The following is a 7,599-nucleotide window of genomic DNA, read 5'->3' as shown; positions in this document are numbered from 1 at the left end:
TGGTCTGGAGCTCCTGAGCTCAAACAATTCGCCCGCCTCCACCTCTGCCTCCCGGAGTGCTAGGATTACAGGTGTGAGCCACCACAACGGCCTAACTCATCATTGTTTGGTCATCCCATATACAGTGTGTTTGCCCTGCATCATTAGGCAGTTTTCCACATTTTTGTTGTCTGTTTTTCACTCAGTTGTAAGCACCATCTTAATCCTAAAGAACCAGTGTGGTATGAAAAGATATCAATCATTTAAAAAAAGATTTGTTCTCCACTAATAAGAATTCTATAGGACATTAAATTTTAGAACACCTAAAAAGGTCTTAGAACGTTTTTGCCCCCACCTAATAAGTAATAGAGGTAAAAGAGAATACATAAAACAATAACACCTTTGAAGTTGGCTTGGAGGCTCTTTAAATTTTTCATTTTTAACGTGTTATTTTCATTTATCTTTCATGACACATGAATTTAATGTTGAACCTAATTTTTAAAAGCCCTAAAATCAGTACTGATATTACTTCAGAATTCTATTAGTCTGACTTTTGGTATGCACTTCATATGTCAGTAATATAACTAAATGCATAGCAAGGATTATCAGAGATTTAAAAACCTTGACTCAGAGGTTTAGGTGAAATAATTTTTGCACATGTTCAAAAGCATCTTCATCTTGCACATTCACACATGTATTAATCTTACAAATATTTATCATGTGACTATTATATGCTAAATAAAGTTTTAGGAACTATAAATATTCTTCTAAACAAGAGAAAAAATACTTCCCTTTATGAAACTAATATTTAGTGGGGTGAAGAATAAAAGAACCATAGCATGTAAATATATTTTATAGTATTCTAGAAAGTGATAGTTGCTTGGACAAAAATAGGACAGGGTATTCGGAACCTAGAGTGCTGGAATGGGTTGAAATATTGAATAAAGAGGTCAGGATAGGCCTCACTTAGGCAAATATTTGAGTGGCACATTTGTATATCTAGAGAAAGGCATGATCCAGGCAGAGAAAACTGGCCCCCAAAAGTTTCAAGATGGAAGCATGTCATGCATTTTTAAGTAACAACAAGGAGGCTAATGTGGTTGCAGCAGCGTGAACAAGTGGATAGAATGGTAGGAGATTAGGTTGGACGTATAGCCTGGGGGAAAGCGAGAGATATTGGGTAGGGCCTGGTGGAATACAATTTCTTCTGGATTTTACTCTGAATGAAATGGGGTGCCACAGGATGTGCTCTGCCTGACATTTTTCTAGGATTACTTTATCTGTTGCATTCCTGTAGTGGGGCAATGTCAGAAGCAAGGAGACCAATTAAGAGGCTACTGCAATACAGATGAGAGAGGGTAGTGGTTTGGACCCAGGTGGTAGTAATAGAGGAGAACAATTAAGAGGCTACTGCAATACAGATGAGAGAGGGTGGTGGTTTGGACCCAGGTGGTAGTAATAGAGAACAATTAAGAGGCTACTGCAATACAGATGAGAGAGGGTGGTAGTTTGGACCCAGGTAGACCCAGGTGGTAGTAATAAAGGTGAGAAGACCAGGTCTCAATATATGGACTGTAGATAGAGCAGGTTTGCTGTTGCTGGTGTTGGTGGTGGGGGAACTGAAGTCACATTTTGGACATATTAAAATTGACATCCAAGTATATTTAAAGTAGATATGTTACCAAAGCCCAAAGGGGTCCAACCTAGGTCTAGTTAGTTGCTCACTGCACAGAAAGCCAATGAGGAGTGCCGAGGAAGAAAGGAAGTTTTAATATGAATGGCATCAGCACAGAGAACTCAAGGGGCAACCTCAAATCCATCTTCCCAACCAAGGTAAGGACTTTTATAATGGGTTGTGGAATTTGTGGAATAGACAAGGTTGTTTTTTTTTGTTTTTTTGTTTTTCCTCGGCAGTCTCAGCAGCTTTACTGTCGGTGGCAGGTGAGCGGGAAGGGGAGGGGAGGGGGTGGGGTGGCGGCCAGGAGTGAGGGGTGCTGTGGTCGCAGCCTGGCCCCCTGGGGCCCGTGCTCCCACCTCCCTGCCCACCCGGGCATGGCTTGAAGTCATGGGGTCTACAGGTGGTCTGATTCAAGAGTCAACTGTTACAGTCTGGAGTGCGTGGGCCTGGAGCCGATGGGCGCCAACAGCCTTGAGTGCACGGGTCTGGCCATTGGTGGCGGTGGTGGTGCCAGCTTTGACCGCGCCATCGAGATGGAGCGTGGCAACTTTGGAGGAAGCTTCGCAGGTTCCTTTGGCGGAGCTGGAGGCCACGCTCCTGGGGTGGCTAGGAAGGCCTGCCAGATATTTGTGAGAAATCTCCCATTTGATTTCACATGGAAGTTGCTAAAGGACGAATTCAACGAATGTGGCCACGTGCTGTACGCTGACATCAAGATGGAGAACGGGAAGTCCAAGGGGTGCGGAGTGGTGAAGTTCGAGTCTCCAGAGGTGGCCGAGCAAGCCTGCCGGCATGACGCTGAGTGCCCGGGAGATTGACGTGGGAACGGGTAGAAACGCTTAAGCAGTTGCCTTTTTTTTTTTTTTTTGAGACAGAGTCTTGCTCTGTTGCCCGGCTAGAGTGAGTGCCGTGGCCTCAGCCTAGCTCACAGCAACCTCAAACTCCTGGGCTTAAGCAATCCTCCTGCTTCAGCCTCCTGAGTAGCTGGGACTACAGGCATGTGCCACCATGCCCGGCTAATTTTTTTTCTATATATATATTTTAGTTGGCCAGATAATTTCTTTCTATTTTTAGTAGAGACGGGGTCTCGCTATTGCTGGTCTCGAACTCCTGACCTCCAGCGATCCACCCGCCTGGGCCTCCCAGAGGGCTAGGATTACAGGCGTGAGCCACCCCGCCCCGCCAGCAGTTGCCTTTTTTAAACATCGATACCAGACCTCTGAATTTGTTTTTTTTCTTGTTAATCATTTTAATTTGTTGGCTGGATGTATAAAGATGTTTAAAAAATTCAGTTGCTTTTTGGGGTAATTTGAATTACTTTTTTAATGACTGGGGTTCCATTTGATTGTTTGCATTGAGATTGCAATGTGTGCAATTTTTTTTGTAGTTGTGGCATCTTGTTGACATCAAATATGACTTTGATAATAAATACCAGTTCCTGAAAAAAGAAAAAAGAGTCAGCTGTTGCTGATGGATGGTGAGTCATTAGAAAGTCCTAGGGAGAAGTTAGTTGTGTGCTTCTTAGGCTTGATTGATTGGAAAGTCTGAGGTACTGGGGAGAGCAAAAAACATAACTTAAAGAAGGGGTCATTTTGCAAGGCTGATTACGTGTAGTTGGATGTATCAATATGGAAGCCAGGGGAGAAGTTGGATTGCAGACACACATTTGGTGGTGTTGGTACATAGACGGCATGTGACTGGGTGAAACCAGGAATGGAGAAAGTACTGAGAGAAGAGCAGAACTCTGGGGTAAGTTCTTGGTCTTAGAGATGAAGCTTTAGTATTTCACCATTAAATATTATGTTTTCTGTAGTTTTTTTTTTTTTTTCGTTGCAGATACCCATTACCAGGTTAAGGAAGTTCTTCACTAGGAAGCTAGACTAGTTTTTCTTTTTTTAAATCATTAATTGATGTTGAATTTTTATTAAATAGTTCTGTACCTATAGTGAGATAATTGTATGATGTTTTTTCTTTAATCTGTTAATTGATTTTTTTCTTATTAACTCAATCTTACGTTTTTGGGGATAAACCTAACTTGGTTGGGATATATTATTCTCTTTACATAATGCTCAGTTTTGCTAATATTTGGTTTAGGATTTTGTACCTCTGTTATTTAAATAGGCCTGTAATATTTCTGTTTGTATTTCTCTTGTTGGATTTTGGCATAAAAATTATTCTAATTTGGTAAAATGAGTAGGGGAGAGTTTCCTCTTTTTCTTTCCTCTGGAACAGTTTGTGTAAACGTGGAATTTTTTATACCTTCAATGATGGTTGAACTTACTGACAAATCTCAGAACATGAAACTGTCTTTATGGGAACATTTTAGACTACTGATTCAATTTCTTTAATATTTATATTTTAAGATTGTTTAGATTTTCTATTGAATTTTGATAAGTGATATTTTAATGAGAATTAGCAAATTTCATTTAAATTTTCTGTGTAGTTGTTCATAAAATCATTTCATTACATTTTGTGTCTTCGGCATCCTTAGTATGCCTCCTTTTTTCATTCCTGATGTTATTTTTCTTTTAACTTGATCGATCTTGCCAGATGCTTGTCAATTTTGTGAGTCTCCTCAGAGAACTTTTAGCTTTGTTTCTTTTCTCTATAATATTGTGTGTTTTCTATTTCATTAATTTCCACTTATTTCATTATTTCCTTCTAGTTTGGGTGTATTTTATTTTTCTAACTTGTAAAGAGGGATGCTTAACTCATTGACTTTTATTTATTTTTTTTTAACCAATATATTTATTTAAGATAGTAGTTTCTGTCTGAGTACTGCTTTAGAAACATCCACAAATTTTGTTAGATAATTGTTCCATTCATTTTAGAATATTTTCTATTTTCTGTTATTTCTTCTTTGATTTTTTTGAATTTTATATAAAAACACAAACATGAAGCTTAATTTTTTTTAAATTTCGGAATATTAAAATTTCAAAGCAGGAATTTCTAATTATCTTTTTGTTGTATTTTAAAATTAGTGCACTGTGGTTAATAAGTATGTTCTTTGGATTTTTATCTTTTAAAACTTTTGAGACTCATATTGATTATTATGTAGTCAATTTCTGTACACATTCCAGGTGTGCACAGAAAGAATGTGTTTGAAATCTTTAGGGTGCAGTATAACTTTAATGTCCCAATAAAGTGTATTCTCACTGATATTTTGTCAGCTTGTTCTATTAATTCTTAAATGTGTTATTTCCTATTATGATGTGCCTATGTATTGTTTTAGTTCTGTAAATATTCTTTTTTGATATATTTTGAGGGTATTGTTGTCTTTAAGCTTTTTATTCCCAATAAGATCAAAGAGGTAAATTGTAATTTTTTTTAGGAATTATCCATTTCATTTGGTTTTCAAGTTAACTTGCTTTAGAATTGGTGAAAGTAGATTTTGTGATTAAAAATAGTTTTTTTGTGTGTTTGATGGTTACTTCCTCCTTTACCATCATTTTAAAATCTCCTATATCTGTGTTTTATTTTTTAAATTAAATTTTCCAGTCATGTATTTTATGGATTCCTTAAATAGTTTCCTACCTCATCATCTTCTGCTTTTGATTTACTTTGTTTCTTTTCTAGCTTTTTTGAGTTGGTAGGTAATTTAATTTATGCATTTTTATTTTTCCATTTGTATTGATATGTGTTCAAGGCTGTAAATTTTCATCTGTTCAGTGCTTTGTTTCCCATAGATTAGAGAAATTCTGCAATTGCAATTTGGATTTTCCCTTTGACCTAAGTATTGTTTAATAAAGAGCTTTTGAATTTCCAGATGGAAGGGCCTCTTTTAAAGACACTTATTACTATTCTTGCATTGTCAACAGATAAACTTATTTGTTTTATTTGTATGGCATGTAATTTATTGAGGCTGTTTATGCATACTTGAAAAGAAGATACTATTTTTTGTTATTAGGTGCAAAAAATCTTCATAAATCTGTTATTGATAATAATTTTCTACTTGACCTTCTTATAATATGAGTGGTATGTTAGAGTCTCTAATTTGCCAGTCTATTTCCGTTGTCTTGTATTTACTTTGGTTTTTGCTTTAATGATGATAGTTGCTTATGTGGTATGTATATGTTCATATATTTAATATATCCATTCATGTTATATCTTCATTGTGGACTGTGGCCTTTAGCATTATGAAGTGTCCTTCTGTGTCTCATTTATTGCTTTGGCCAGAATATGACATTGCTTAGTATTAAAATCACAACCTCTGTTTTCTTATTTTTTCCAAGTATACCTTTATCCATTCTTTAGCTTTGCAAAATTATTTTGTTTGGGATTTTTTTTATGTACAACATAGTGTTGAATTTTTCTGTTAGTCAATTCTAAAATCTTTTTCACTAAAGATAATTTTTATTTATTGATATGACTGGTATTTTGAGCCATAACTCTGTCACACTACTCTAGTAATATTTAATTTGTTTTTCAATTTTTCTTTGCTTCTTTTGGTATGTTTTTGGTATTTGGGAAGGCATGGAGTTGTTACATTTTTTCTTCATATTAATATTTTTGTATTGCTTTTAGATCCTTTTTTACCTTTAGGATTCTAATTGGTTTGCCACCGTAAATCATTTGCTTGTACTGCCTCTTATTACTCAGTTGGCCGTTAATTAGCTCATTCTACTTCTCTTTTATTCTTTTATTTCTCCTTTTCCTGTACATATATCCTTTACATGGTATTTTTCTACTTCATCACACCCTTGTTTCGGTATTATAGTTAAAATAAATGTTGTAAATGTTCATCAGTTGTTTGCAGGTGTCCCCAATAATATTGTGATTGGGTGAAGTTTGTTCCATAGAGACTTCACCAGGAAGGGTTTGTGAATACAACATTCTTCTAGCTATTGTATGTTTATAAAATCCTTGACTCATACTACTCTTTTCCCAGAGATTTTTAAAAAATGTTGGTATGTTATTGTCTTTTTAAAAAGCATATGTTGCTGCCAACATAATGTTTTTAAAAAAATTTATAGGTGACATGATCATTTTACTTAAAACCTCACAGGATTTTTTATTCATCTTTAAAGTCTAGTAGTTGCTTTATGATATTAATCATCCTTGTTCATTTTCTCAGGTATATGGTGAACTCTTTTACTAAGTTGATTCATGTCTTCTATTTCTGGAAAGATTTTTAGGTTATAGGTTTAAATATTCTATTGCTTTGGTTTTCTTCATTGGGAGACTTACATGTTTGTTGGATCATTTTGCCTTTCTTCTATATTTATGTCTTTCTCTCGGATAATTTTTTTTTTTTGCCTCTGTTACCATACCTTCAATTTTTATCTATTATCCCTTGGGACTTACAAAATTGATAAAATCTGAAGGTATGGTAACAGTTTTTATTTTTCTAGCTCATTTTGTCTTTTTCTTCAGTTTCTTTCTGGTGTTTGATCAGCTCCTTTGTCACACCTTCCTCTTTTTTTGTCAATTTCTATTCTGAGTTTTTGAATTTGTGGTTTTTCCCCGTGTGTGTGTGTGTGTGTGTGTGTGTGTGTGTGTGTATGTGTGTGTGTGTGTGTGTGTGAGAGAGTGTGAGTGTGAGTGAATGTGTTAATAATAGTCCTGGATCATTTTTTTTCCCAGACCCTCTACTGCCTCTGCAGATGATCTTAAGTTAACTTCTTGCAACACCATTCCTGGAATTGAACTAAGTTAATATAGATTTGAAATGTTAACAGTATCAGGATCTTGTTATCACCATTGCTTAATATACAATACTTAATTTGTGGACTGCACTTCAGCTGACTGTGAATTGATTATGTGGTTTCTCTGTGTGGGTTAGTTGAGACTTCCTCAGAGGATGTTGGCTGAGTTCTAAGAGAAAACATTCCCAAAGCAAGAGACAAGTGGGAGCCAAATAATCTTTTATGACCTAGCCTTGGAAGTCATACATAATACATTTTATTCAATGAGGCAGTCATAAAATCCTACGCAGTTTCAAG

The 7,599-nt window shown here is 35.9% G+C and overlaps 1 pseudogene; it reads left to right on the top strand.

Moving 5' to 3' along the window:
* Positions 1-2,112: 2,112 nt before the first annotated feature.
* LOC123637425 lies at positions 2,113-2,500 on the top strand (annotated as a pseudogene).
* Positions 2,501-7,599: the final 5,099 nt, after the last annotated feature.

This window comes from Lemur catta, chromosome 4 (genome assembly GCF_020740605.2).
Source record: "Lemur catta isolate mLemCat1 chromosome 4, mLemCat1.pri, whole genome shotgun sequence".
Taxonomy (NCBI): domain Eukaryota; kingdom Metazoa; phylum Chordata; class Mammalia; order Primates; family Lemuridae; genus Lemur; species Lemur catta.
Note: the sequence above shows the minus strand (reverse complement) of the source record. Positions and strands in the feature narration are given on the sequence as shown.